Here is a 14910-nt window from a genome sequence, read left to right as displayed (position 1 = left end):
CTTTTTCTTTCATAAGAAAAAACGAAACAATATATTAGGAACACATAAAATAGCTATAAATTATTATGTTGTTTGATAAAAATATTCTTTAAATTTATTAATAATAAAAAGAGTTTTGTTAACTTAGGAACACATTTTATGCATACTATATTAGGAACACTCAAACATTTTTTATATTCACTATGAGATTAATCATTATCAAGGTTCTGAAAATCGATTCAAACTGGCTGGTCAAACCGGTTAAACCATGAACCAGACACTAAAACGGTTCGAACAACATGGAAAACCGTGAAATTTAAAAATCGAGATTGAATCGGTGAACTGGCCGGTAATCAGTCGGTCGAACCGAACCGTGACCTGGCCGGTTTTTGAGCTTTGCAGCAAAATGCTGCCGTTTGGAACTCTGGAACCCTAAATGGCTAAATGTGATGAACGCTGAGGCTTCTCTGTTCTCTCTTCTGAGTTCTGAAAGTGAAATTTGAATCCCTAATGCCTTCGCCCTTCACCATTCTCATCATTCATTAAGGTTCAGAGAGAAGGAGAGAACGCCATCACCCATCACAATCTCACCGGCACACACAGCCACACGGGTTCGTCGTCGCGCAGTGAGCTCCGTCGCGCAATCACTTCCTTCGACCAGTCACCACTCGAGTCGGCGTCGCTGTCTGTCTCCCACTCTCCCTACTGGCCTGCTGCATGTTCGATTGAAGCGTTGAAGCCTGAAGGTGCCTTCGAGACTGAGAGAAAGCCTTCGAGTTCCAGGTAATTTTTATTTTAGTTATGAACTTATGATTGTTCATTGAGTAGCTGTGATGAACTCTGAATACTGTGATACTGTGATGAACTCTGAGTCTATGATGCTGTGATGAACTTTGAGTCTCTGATGCTCTTTGATTTTGTGACATGATGAACTCTGAATTCTGAAACTGTGAACTCTGATTTTGTGAACTCATTTTTTGAACTTTGATTTTGTGACATGATTTTGTGAACTCTGATTTTGTGAAATCTGATTTTCTGAAGTCTGATTTTGTGAACTAGGTGAAGTCTTATCTTGTGAACTCTGATTTTGTGACATGGTTTTGTGAACTCTGGTTTTGTGAACTCTGATTTTGTGACACTGTGAACTGCTAAACTTTGAATTTTGGATGTAGTTTGTTGTAAACTTGAGAGTTGAGATTATTGGGTTGGATTGCTGGTAATGTTTAGGTATGGATGAAAGTATCCACCAAGAACTACCTAGGAATAATAATGCTGAAAATAATTCTGCTTCGAATGAACGTTCTCTTCCTCCCGCGAATAACGAAAGTCAGTCACAAACTTCTAGTGTTCGGGGAAAATCTGATCCTGCTTGGAGATATGTTGCTTTACAAAATATAAATGAAAAACCGCATTACCAATGCTTATTTTGTCTGAATACTTTTGGGGGGCGGGGGAATTAATAGAATGAAAAAGCATTTAACGAAGATAGGTGGAGACATTAAGAAGTGTTCTAAGGTCTCGTATGATGTAGAAAAACAAATGGAAGGTTTATTGAAAGAGATTCAGAAAAGTAAAACTATGTAGTACTTTTGATTGGTTGTTTTGTTTGTTGACTTTTGATTTTTGAATTTGTACTTGAATGAGATTATAACATTTTGGTTTATGTAGTACTTTTAATTTGAATGATATTTTAAAGTTTAGATTAGACTATAATTATATTTTCATGTGCTTATTTATATTTTATTTATTATTTTATTATAAAACGATTTTTTCTGTTCAACCATGATCGAATCAGTTGAACCTATAAACCAGTAAACCAATAGTTAGAGCGATTTGATGACCAGTTCGGTTTTCAGAACCTTGATCATTATATAGTATTCCCAACTTTATTGTTAACCAACCACATGGTATTTCCGTTATGATTGTTTTTATCTTTATATATTGCTGTTACATTAATAACTTAGTATGTTGCTGTTGCTTTAATAACCTAATATGTTGCTGGAAAGTGGCTTTTTGAACAAGTTTAAATGCTGATTTTTCAATAAAATTGCTGTCTTTGTTGTTCATTGTTATGTATTCATAGTTTATGTTTATAATTTATAATCTATATTATGTTTATGTTTATAATCTATATTGATTTCTTTGTTTTGTATTTGTAGAAATTGCACCAACTGGAGAAGATGATGATGAGTCTGGTGTGAATTCAGATTAAGCATGTTGGCTGTTTTGGTTTTTATTTGGTTTAAAGTGTGTTTGTTTTTATTGTTTGCTAGACATTTTTAATTGTCTTTGTTTTATTTTTAATTGTTGTGACAAGTTGAATTTGTATTGAATTTGGATGTCATATACTCTTGTTATTCTAGTTTATTCTTGTTATTCTAGTTTATTGACAGTTTTAAACTTCATTTTATGATGATTTAATTCTGATTATTAGGTTTAAAAAAAACCAAAAAAACTGACCGAATCAAACCGCTGTTGGTTCAGTTCAGTTCAGTTGTCTAAAAAACAGCAAACTGAACGGTTAGTATTGTTGTAAAACCGAACAGATCGGTTCGGTTGGTTTTCGGTCTAAAATCAAATCAAATCGAACCGATTACACCTCTAGAATTTACGGTAGAATAGAAGTGGAGATACGAAAATGGAGAATAGAAATGGAGATACGAAAATGGAGGAAGCGTTTGAGAATGGAATGCAATTTCCAAGGATGAATGAAAAGTTAATGTATTATTTGGGTATTAGCGGCCACGGGGACAACATACAATTTAAATAATGGGTAGTTAGAAAAAAATAATCGTATTAATAATGGATAGTTTAACGGTACAATTATATATACTTTCACGATTTCAATGATAAGAAAAAAATAAACGTGTTAATATATCCAAAAAGGATAAAAAAAAGATATTTTCATATAATAAATAAATAAATAAATATTTTTATATTAATATATTTAAATATAATTAATAAATAAAATATTTTTTTATAAAATATTCAAATATAAAATTATTTTTATTTTTTTATAAATTTTTAAAAAAATAACTAAAAAAATCTTTTTTTAAAAAACTTACCCAAACAAACTCAAAAGATATTAGTAATATACTTTTTTTTTCATTTTGGGGGATAAACCTGATATAAACTTTCTCCTCCAAAAGTCGGTCGGAAAAGTCGGTCGGAAAACAGTTAGAAAGGGGTGTGTGCCGTCACCTTGGTCGCGAGGTCCAGTTGATCAGTTGAAGCAAAACGGCGTCGTCCTTCAAGTTGTTAGGGAATTATTTTAATTTCCTAATTTGTTTGTAGGCAATACATATATTAATTATAATCATAAATTATGCTATTTCAAATTAAATAATTTATATAATGGTGATCTCATTTATTGTTTTAAACAAGTGTAATTATCCGTGCTATGCACGTGATAAAATTAAAATTATAATTTTAAATTATTTTTTTTAAAATTAATTTAAATTATAATAATTTGATTAATAAAAAAGTAATATATTATGCATTGTTTTTTTAATCTAGTGTTAATTGGATTAACTCTAAAATAATTATTAATTGGTTTTAATAATCTACTTTCTTCAATAGATCAGATATATATATTGAATGTGATCATAAATAATATAGAGATAGTTAAATTTACCAACAAATATATTGCCTATTATCACACTACAAAACAAATTAAATATAAAAAGGAGCTGGTACACAAAGATATGTTATCGTAATAAAATATCACACTATGAATAATTATATTTGTCAAGTAAATTTATTTATACTCTATATTTATTATATTATTTTAAATTTAATATATATATATATATATATATATATATATATATATATATATATATATTTGCTTCTCAAGTTGTCCACAATTAAATTGGGATTATGTCTAAAGTCTTAACTCGGTAAACAGAATATAATTAATATCTAATATTTTAATAATAAAATACCTAAAATAAGTTAATATATAACAATAATTAATACCTAAATATCATATATATATATATAATATTTATTTTTGATATTGTCCAAAATTAAATTGAAATTATGTTCAAAGTCTTAATACCATAATTGAGATATAATTAATACCTAAAATTTTAATAATTTAATACCTAAAATAAATTAATTAAATAACAACAATTAATACCTAAAATATTGAAAATGAATTTTTAATAAATGTGAGAAATAAAAAGAAAAAAATTAATAAATAATATTAGTATTTAAATGAAAGAATCGATAAAGAATAATAATTATAAGTAAAAATAGTATTTTTATTTTGAAAAAAAAACACATGAGAAATTGTTTAAAAATCCGTATCATGTACATGATAATAAATTGTTCAAAAATTCGTACTATGCACGTGATAAGGTTAAAATTATAATTTTAAATTATTTTATTGAAATTAATTTGAATCGTAGTAATTTGATTAATAAAAAAGTAATATGTTATGCGTTCATTTTTTCTTAATCTAGTGTTATGTGTATCAACTTTAATATAGTTATTAATCATTTTCGTTAATCTAATTTTTTTTCTAACTTTATGATTTAAAATAATAATTTAAATATTAATAATTAAACAAATTATTATATTATAATTACTTACGTTTAAAATAACAATTATTACTTTTGATTTGGAATTAAATGAGAATAAAAATGAATATTATCTTTTGTTCTTTAGATAATTATCTTTTAGATTTTAGATATATTATCTTTTGGAATTTAGATACTATTTTATTTGGGCTTTAGTGTTTAATGGGTGTCATACTCAAATATAAATAAGCCTTCAAGGTTTTGATCCCCAATATACTAAAGCCATCTTTATTATTCTTTTTCCATCAGAAGAATCACAGTTCAGCGGAAGATCCAAATTCTTCCATCTATTAATTTCCGACTTTTATAAGTAAAGGTATGCTTCCGCATTATGATATAATTTTGGTGATTCAATATGGATTAATATGGGTTAATAAAATTATTTATTCCAACACAAGTCTCTTTCTCCGATTCCAATGTAACGAGGCCCCGGCTCCCCCCCCTAATTTTTTAATATCGAAGCTCACTTTCGTATTTTCCCCTAAATTGCTCTGAACTTCACAATTAGGGATTTTTTAAATTCATAATGGAGCTTGGAGCTGCTGCTTATCCAAATCCAACTTGCATCATGGAGGTTAGTATCATATTCATGGCCCTATTCCTTTTGCTCTTTTAGGAGAAATATTTAGTTTGTCATGATGTTGTCCTAGTGTCTAGTATATTTTTTGTGAAACTGACCCTTGAGTGTGTATATTTGTTTTATGAAGGACATGAAGAATATTTTTAGTCATTATTGAATATGCCAATGATCGCTTTTGTTCATCTCTCCAATAAATAATTAATACAATATTTTTTTGTCCAAAATAAGTTTTCTTATATTTTCACTGCTCAATATTATATCACTTCTTACTGTTGCTTTCATCAGTTAACAATTCTTGTTCGATTAAAATTTAATATTTTGAAGTTTTGCTGCTATGATATTTTAACTTTGAAGGTGCCTGCTTCACCTTCTGGATATGAAAGGGAGTATTATAGGAATGAAAGGAGACATCACAGAGATGAGTCAAGAAGTGGTAGTAGAAAACTGCAACATATAGACAATTTTAAAAGTAAGGAGCCTTATTTTGAGAGGTATTGACGTAGTAGGTATGGCCATGAATACAACAGAAAGAGGGAGCATTATTCTGAGAGGAATTCACGTAGTAGATATGACCATGAATACAACAGAAAGAGGGAACATTATTCTGAGATGGATTCACGTAGTAGATATGATCATGAACGCGGTAGAAGTAAGGAGCCTTATTCAAAAAGGAATTTCCGTAGTAGGTATGACCATGAATATGGTAGAAAGCGAAGCAGATATGAGGGTTCCAGGAGAACGCTTGGTATGTTATTGTTATTATTCTGCTTCTTGTAATTTCCCGTATTAATCCGATTACTGAAGCCAGATATGCAGTAAATTAATCCAAATTTGAAATGCTAGCAAACTTTCTGCTTTTTTAATTTTGTATCATTATATCGAACAGAAATTTAAGAAAATATCATTTCCAAGAGTATAATATGCAAGTTATCCCCAACACATTTGTAAGTGTTTGGCACCATTTTAAAAAAAGCTTCTAACTTTTCGAAAAGTTAAGTTATAACTTTTTGAAAAAGTAGAAATATATGACTTCTCTACTTGTCGATAAGTCATTTTACCACTCTCTTAAAAAAAATTAATTTCAAAACAAAAAAAATATAGTTTCCTTCTTGACTCTATGAAAAATACTGACCTTTCACCACCATTTTCACTCAAGGTCTGCTAGAAGCACTAACCTTCTACCATCATTCCACCATCATTCTCACACAATGTTTCAAACCTCACTATTTTTACGTAATGATTCATTTGATGGAAGTATTGATCCTCTACCACCATTTTTATTTTCAGACAATATTATATCTTACTGCATATATTCCTTCTAAGTATTTTTTTTATCATTTTATCACTCTATTTTTTATTATTAAATTTGTATTTAACTGTGGTATGAAATTTCAGTTTTAATTTTATTTTTTTCACAAGTGATTTTATAGCTTGCTATTATTTTCATAGTTAGTTATAGCAAGTTCTTGACCTCAATAAAGAAGAAAGGAATTCTAATAGGAATAAAATAAAAAACAGCAACATAATATACATTGACACACATTTTATAGTTATTTTTTATTTTCACCTACCATATCATACATAATATTAGTGATTAGGTTAGGTAAAATCAACATTCATTATTGGAAAGTATTTGTTATCATTGTTATTTTAATATTCATTTTCTTCTGTAAAAAAATTTATTTTTTGAATTATTTATCCAAACGCTACAACTTCAAACAACTAAAAATTCAAACACAAAATAACTTATTTATAAACTACTATTAATAAAAGTCATTATATTTTAAACTCTTTTTTCAAAAGAACTTATTTAAATTATTTACCTAAACTAAACCTTAATATTATTATCATCATTATTATTTAAGAGTTACCAGTGTTTTACTTGCTGACTGGGATGATGGGCAATGGGAATGGGAAGATACTCCTCGAAGGGACAGTGTCTCTAGTTCTAGACGTCATCAACCTTCACCATCCCCTATATTAAAATTAAATAAAAATTTTACTTAATTTTATAATTATTGAATAATTTTTTATATTTAAATTATATACTTAACAGTTGTAAAAGAATAAAAATTTTATATGATCTAATTAATTAAAATCTTGAAATTTAATATTTTAATTTTTTATAAATAAAAAAATTAATTATATTATTATATATTTTTATTAGAGTAATTTATTAAAAATTAGCTAATATTTTTATACCACAAATAATCATTTAAAGTAATTTTATAGATTAAATTAATTTTTTAAATTAATACTCTATGTTTTAATTTTATTAAAATTATTTTACTCAAATTAAACCCGAAATTCCCAATTCCAAACGCAAACCCTAATTCCTAAATTAATTTAGAAAAAACCCTAACCCACTTACCCTTGACCCCATCGCCGTTTCCCCCTTTCACTCATCAGCTTCATTTTTCATCACACAGAGCAAAGAAAGAGAGACCCGAAAGAGAGAGAGAGCTGAACGGAAGAGAGAGGGAGATCCAGAGGAGGCGCCGCTTGGCCAGAGCTGCCGCGGGGAGGGTCCTCGCCGCTGCCGCCATAGCCATGCAGTTGCTGTCTAGTCGTCATCGTCGTCGCGCTCGCCAGAACCGAGGCAGAGAGCAGCGCCGAGAGGAAGCCCGTCAACTCCATCGCCGCCGTCGTGCTCGCAAGTATGGAGGAAGCCCGTTGCTGCCAGCTTTGTCGGATCTTTGTCATCGAACCCGTCCTTGCCGCCGCCATTGCAGTCGCGAACGGAGGAGGGTGAAGAGGCACGAAAGGGAGCGTCGCGGTGTTGCCGTGGTCGTCGAGTGGCTGGGCTTGCCATCGTCGCGGATGGGTGGCTGTTGCGCCGCCGTTCGTTGCTGCCTTGTCCGTGCTGCCGCTTTGATCGCCGGTAACCACCGGTGGAACCCCATCTTCTCGGTAACGTAGGGTCGAATTACGAGTCTTGCATGCTGAATTCAATGGTTGTTGCCTGCGACATCAAGCTGCTGCATCATCACCGGAGCTGTTGCTGCTCCGTGTTCTCGGTTAATCGTAAGTCTGGTAAGCTGTCCCTTGTTCCGAACTCTGTTAGTCACTATTCTGTTATATGTTACTAAGATTCCTACGACGTGAATGCCTTAGGATCGAGTTCCGGTTATTGTATGTTACAATTCAAGCTGTTTCGGTTGTTGCGGAAGTGGATAAAGCTGAGGTTAGGTCGCTGGCCAAGGAAAAAGGGGTTTTTGGCGCGTTTTGGTTTTGCGAGTTTCGACTTTGACGTAGGGGTTTTCTTAAAATTTATTTTATAATTCAGAGTTGTGATAAATAGATATTGATGCAAAAAGATATATTTCTGTGATTATATTTGTCTTGTGGATGTGATGGTTTGTTGAACTGGATTATTGGATGCTTGATTGCGTGAGTGGTGTATGGTTGTTGATAAAAACCGGTTTGAAATGTTATTTGCTTGATTATTGTGAAAAGTGGATTTTTCTTGGTTTTGGAGTTTACTTAGTAATATAAATGAATCGATTCTGGGGGCTGGTATGATTTTATAAATGAATTACTATTTGAGCTGATTTGATTTTAAAGAGTTTTACTGTTGGAATTGGTTTGATTTAAAAATAATTTGGTATTGGAACTGGCTCAACTCTGGAAAATGTTTGAGATTTGGAAATGGTTGAAAAAGATTTGAGAAATGTTTGGATGGGACCCGAAAAGGGTGGTAGTGTCCGAGATTTAGAGGAGATGTTGTCGAAATTTTATAAAATTGGAAGTTCCACTTTAAGTATTATCTGAAAAGATTTGGTTTTAAACATTACATGTCTTAAGGTTGATTTATTTATCAAAGAAAGAAATATGTTTTGAATTGGGATTGTCAATGAGCGGAATGGAGAGAAGGATGATAAAGATTTTCTTTGAAATATGATTTTTGAATGAATTTGAAAAATGAGACATGGATTGATAAATGATGATGATGTTGAAAATGTTGAGATATGGATTGAGAATGTTACATGAAGGTTAATGCCATGGCTTGATAAATGATTATATATTGATTATGAGAATGAAATGGCTTATGAATGATGATATCTGAGATACGAGGTTCCCTGGATTAAGTGCCGTGGCTTGTCACCACGTGTACCAGGTTGAAAACTCAATTCTCTGTTGACCCTACGATGTAAGTGTGACCGGGCACTATATAAATTCCCGGGAATGTTACCCCCATTGAGCAATATTGATTATTTGAGAAAAAGCTATGCATAGACTCTTGGGGATGCACGTCGGGGGACAGTCTAAGTACAATTCAGACTTGTCGGGTTGGCTGGATAACCGACAGATGAGCCTCATCAGCCATAGGACAGACATGCATCATATGCATTTGTATGCTTTGCTTGGGTTTGAACTTGTTTTGGTTTGCCTAATTGCTAAACTGTATTTAACTGCTACTTCAACTATTTGCTGTAACTGCTACCTACTTGTGCTTTCCTTGTCTGTCTTGCCTATGTTTGTCTTGGCGTGCTACATTTGAGAATGAACTTTGGTATTGAATTAATGATTGTATTGTTTGATTGTGTGGTTGGTTTCTAATTGAGATTTTCTTATAAGATCAAGAAAAGGTTTCGGATTTATGAAAGATTAAACATTATTTCTTCGAAAAGGTTTTGAACAATTACCTATTGGTTTTTTTTAAAAAACAATTCATAAGGCAATGATAATCACTGAGTTTGAAAACAGTTTTCTTATTAAATATCTTCTTATGACAACTTTGAAATTCCGTGGTGAGACCGTATGGTTAGGTTCTGAACCCCCTACAGCTTTACCTTTTCATGAACCGGTTGAAGAAGCATTAAGAGGAGTTATACTGCGTTTGGTTTATAAGTTGTTGTATTAATTAGATTATTTTCTTCCTTCGCCTTTATTATTACAAGTTTGTAAGAGGGATAGGAATTGTATGTTTTATATGTATGTTATATTATGAGTTATTATGTAAGGAGTATTGTATATGAATCTATGTCTGTTTGTATTTTTCTTAAGATAAAGTGTTTATTTCCGGTTTTCAAAGAAATAAGTGATATAGTGTCGAGTCACAGGCTCCTATTTTAATATTTAGTATGTAAAGTAGTCGTAATACTTCTTGCTATTAGAATAGCGCAGCCGGAAACGTGACTTCTGATAGTGAGGGTGTTACATATAAAATAGAGGAGAAGAAAATGTTATTTTAATACCTAGTAAAAGAGGAGAATGAAATTTTCTCTTAATTTTAATAGATCCATGAGTTATTTTTTCTTTTTTTTTTTCATATCAAAGAAAAGGAAACGAAGAATAGTAGACTATATTATTCTATTTTTAAATGAGGTATCTAAAAAACTTAATTTCTAAATTATAGAGTCAATTGCAATAAATTAAATAAGTAGGTTATTTTAAAAATTAAGAACTTTATTTTATATAATGACAATGTACATTTATAATGATAGTGTTATTTATATATAGTTGAACGTATACTTTAGGTTTTCTTTATATATTTTACTTGTCTTAGGAATTAAATTGGGAAAAGCTAGATAATCAATAATTTTTTTGAACAATATAAATAATTACCAATTAAATCAAAATATATTAAATCTCTAAATTATCTGCCTAAATTTTAATATTAGAATAACTATGGATACACCAAGTGAAATGCACCAAAACATTAACAAAAACCCGAAAATCCTAAACCTTGATACCTGAGCCTTGTCAGCGAGCTGAACGACGAGTCGTCCAACGGGAAGAGGAGACTCGTAGGTATACGAATAGTTGATGCACTCGTTGCGCATGTAGCGCGAGAGAACGCGGCCGTCGGCGGTGAGTCCGGCGATGGCAACGCCGATGTGGTCATCGACTTTGAAGATCTTCTTCTGGTGAGAAGAGAGCTCGGAGTTGGCCTTGTTGGCGCATGCTAAAACGACATGCATTTTGGATCGGAGGCCAATTGCCGCGGAACCCTACTTCACTGCCTCCATTGCGTATTCAACCTTATTAATATTTATTATTCAGTGGTCAAGATTCAAGATTTACTAATTTTGCTCTCACCAATGACCAGCCTTCCAACTTGATATGCTCGATCTGATTTTGTATCTAATTCTATTCTTTGTGCTTACACTGCAAAAGTTCTTTGGGAATAGAGTGCAGGCATTGTAGTTATCTTCTGCCTGCATGATAAACTAGTAACTGAGTCTCTTTGATTCCATTTGTTTTCAACTACCTGAAGACCACTTCTTATTTATGAAAATGGTTGATTGCTGAATACATATATGTCCTTATACTGTTTCTTTTGAGACAAAGTATTGTCAGTTGACTCAATTTTTTGCTGTGAAATTTGGACAGGCTTACTTCTCCAAATCCAAGGACATACATTGGCTCCGGAAAGGTTTCTGAAATTAAGAGTGCAATCCATGCCTTGGACGTTGAAACTGTAATCTTTTATGATGAGCTATCACCTGGGTAAGGGCCCCTTTATATATATATATATGATGATCGATTTGAACATATCGAATTTTATAGTCATGTTGCCGCAAAAGCAATGCCACTTTGGATCTCACATGACATTAATGTCCCTTGTTAATTCTAGGCAATTGCGCAACCTGGAAAAGGTTTTTGGTGGGGACGTGAGAGTTTGTGATCGAACTGCTCTCATCCTTGATATATTTAATCAGGGAGCAGCAACACATGAAGCATCGTTACAGGCAATTATATATGTATATATAAATGGAAATTTTTTTTCTCTTCTATTTTGTGTTTCGTTGTCAGAGCCAGCTTTGGCAAGTAGGAGAATCTAAATGCCATTTCTAAAAATCATATGGTCATTCTAGGTTTCATTAGCACAAATGGAATACCAACTACCGCGTCTAACAAAAATGTGGACACATCTTGAGCGTCAATCAGGAGGAAAGGTGAAGGGGGGAGAAAAACAAATAGAAGTGGACAAGCGTATTTTGCGAAACCAAGTAAGCAGCCTTTTACAACCACGCCAAAGTTAAAATCAGCTATATTTCATTCAATTAATGTGCTGTGTGCTTATGTCATTCTATCTGTGAAGTTATGTAGGCACATTGTATATCCGATTAGTAATCTTTCGTTACATAGATTATGCATTTCTTCACTGTTATTTCTGCTTTCTCTCTGGAATCTCAGTTTTTGAGTAATATTCTGATGCCTTTGCTTTGACAGATTGGTGCACTTAAGAAAGAGCTAGAATCTGTTAGGAAACACCGACAGCAGTACCGTAACAGGCGTTTCTCAGTACCTGTGCCGGTGGTAGCCTTGGTTAGTTCCTTAAAAGTATATTGAAGCCATTTTTTTTTTGCTTTTGCTGATATTGTCTTTGTAGCCTATACATCATGGTAATGTATATTACATAAGTTATCATTCTTTGTATATTCTTTGTGTTGACACTTTTTTATTTGACATTGTAGGTTGGGTACACAAATGCTGGAAAGAGTACCCTTTTAAATCAATTAACTGGGGCAGATGTTTTTGCCGAGGATAAATTATTTGCAACTTTAGATCCAACTACAAGGAGGGTCCAGGTCAGTCAAAGTATACTTGGAGAGCATGCATTTTCTTTTAATTTACAAATGATCCATTCTTGTTACATTCTTGTTTGCTTTCAACTATTGTGCATATATTAAAATGAGATTCCACTCCAAAAAAATAAGAACTAATAAAAATAGGTTATTCTTTATCTAAGAGGATAGCCATGTTCCATGGTTAAATTATGCAATGGCTGTACAGCCAAAAAAAATTTATGTTTCCAACTTAATATACAATATAATTAAGTTTTTACAATTCAGATCATTGTTAATTTAACATGCCATGCTTTCTTTGTCTGCTGTCAACCAGCTGAAGAATGGAAAGGAGTTTCTCCTAACAGACACTGTTGGTTTTATTCAGAAATTGCCAACTCAACTGGTATGAGAGTTAACCCTCTTAAAAATATTGTTTCTCTGTTATATGACCAAAATGTTGATGCTTATTTGGTGTTTTACTTGTAACATTATCAACTGTGAAATTCACTTGTTACCAACTTCTCCTTTCTGACTTCTGTAGGTTGCTGCCTTCAGAGCTACGCTGGAGGAGATATCAGAGTCGTCACTTCTGGTGCATGTAGTTGATATCAGGTGAGAGGAACTTCAATATTGGTAAAACTGCTGAGAGGGAACTTTATTATCAGAGAATGGAAAAATAATAGAGATACAGGTGTTGACCTCTACATTATTATCTCATTAGTTACGTTTTGTTTAGTGCAGTCATCCCCTGGCAGAGCAACAAATAAATGCTGTTGACAAAGTTCTGTCAGAACTAGATGTATCATCTATTCCAAGATTGATGGTTTGGAACAAGGTATTGGAGAATAGTTTGTTAGTTTGTGTGAAAATAAGTTTTGTTTTTCTTTTTATTTTTGGATCAAATTCTTTTATCGAGATGAAGAGAAGAAATATAGAAAAAGATAGGACAAGGTATCCTCTAATACGAAACGAACAAAAGAAAAGAAAAAAACTATCAATGAAGTAGAGCTTCTTTAATCACCCTGTTGGTTAAGAGGACCAAGATGAATTTTGTTCCTTTCATTAATGAGCTTTACCAAGCGCCCTAAGTTTCTCATACAGCATGAACTAGAAGTTGAAAATTTGTGTATATCTGAATTCTTATGTCAGGTTGATAAGGCTAGTGATCCCCAGAAAATCAGGTTAGAAGCTGAAAATAGAGATGATGTTGTATGCATATCTGCATTAACGGGTGATGGCCTACCAGAATTCTGTAACTCAGTTCAAGAAAAATTGAAGGTACAGAACTTGAAAGTCATTTTGAATATAATCTACATATGCACTGTATTATATCTTGCTTTCAATTTGTTAGAACATTTGCAATTTGCTCATTAAAACTTTTCTTCTTTTACAGGACTCCATGGTGTGGGTTGAAGCTTTTGGTACCATTTGAAAATGGAGACCTTCTCAGCACCATACACCAAGTTGGAATGGTTGAGAAAACTGTAAGTAAATATTTCCATTCTCATTTACCAAAAGCCACATTTTGATCAGTGCCTTGAATATTCTTGCCTTTTAAACTATTATAGGTTATATTTTATTGAGTTTAATTTCTATGTATTGTTAAGAGTTTTACACTAACTTATAATCAAGTGTTGCCACATAAGCAAAGGTAATTTACTTCCACAAACAGCATCTAAAAAAGAAACGACATTTTCCTACATGGTAGTACTTGATTACATGTTAGTGTAAAACTTTTCAACACTGACAATACATAAAAGTTAAACTCAATTGGCCTATGTAGCAACACTGTACTGGATATCAGTGTAAAATGCATTGCAATTAAGCTCAATTTTGTTTATTGTGTCATGATTTTCTTCCTACCTTACAGTTTCACTTTGAATTCACATTTAGGAATACACAGAGCAAGGGACATATATCAAGGCACATGTGCCCCTTCGTTTTGCAACATTGCCGACACCCATGAGGCAAATGTGTGTATCCCAATCTTAACTTCTTAAATTTATATAATTTGGTAGTTTATAAAGTTATAAATATCTTTTGTATCATACATGTCACTTTAAAGATGTACTTATTTATGTAATTCTTGTAATCATACTCCCGTGCCCTTTAAAAATTTAAATACATATATGACTAAGGAACTATGGGAATGCAAGTTTTGCAAAATGTGATTGCAACTACATTTGTCATACATGATTCCATTCCTTTCTTTGTTTTCAAACATTAAGATGGCATATTCTGCAAAATTCCT

General features: G+C 32.1%; 1 long non-coding RNA gene and 1 pseudogene across 1 annotated transcript; both read left to right on the top strand.

The window, feature by feature from the left end:
• Positions 1-428: 428 nt before the first annotated feature.
• LOC140173338 (uncharacterized) lies at positions 429-2384 on the top strand. The gene is made up of 2 exons (XR_011861959.1): positions 429-762; positions 2139-2384. It is a non-coding gene; the product is annotated as an uncharacterized lncRNA (long non-coding RNA).
• Positions 2385-5088: 2704 nt separating this feature from the next.
• LOC112805395 (uncharacterized) lies at positions 5089-14825 on the top strand (annotated as a pseudogene).
• Positions 14826-14910: the final 85 nt, after the last annotated feature.

The sequence above is a fragment of the Arachis hypogaea genome, chromosome 6 (assembly GCF_003086295.3).
Source record: "Arachis hypogaea cultivar Tifrunner chromosome 6, arahy.Tifrunner.gnm2.J5K5, whole genome shotgun sequence".
Lineage (NCBI taxonomy): Eukaryota > Viridiplantae > Streptophyta > Magnoliopsida > Fabales > Fabaceae > Arachis > Arachis hypogaea.
This window is presented reverse-complemented; position numbering and strand designations above follow the sequence as displayed.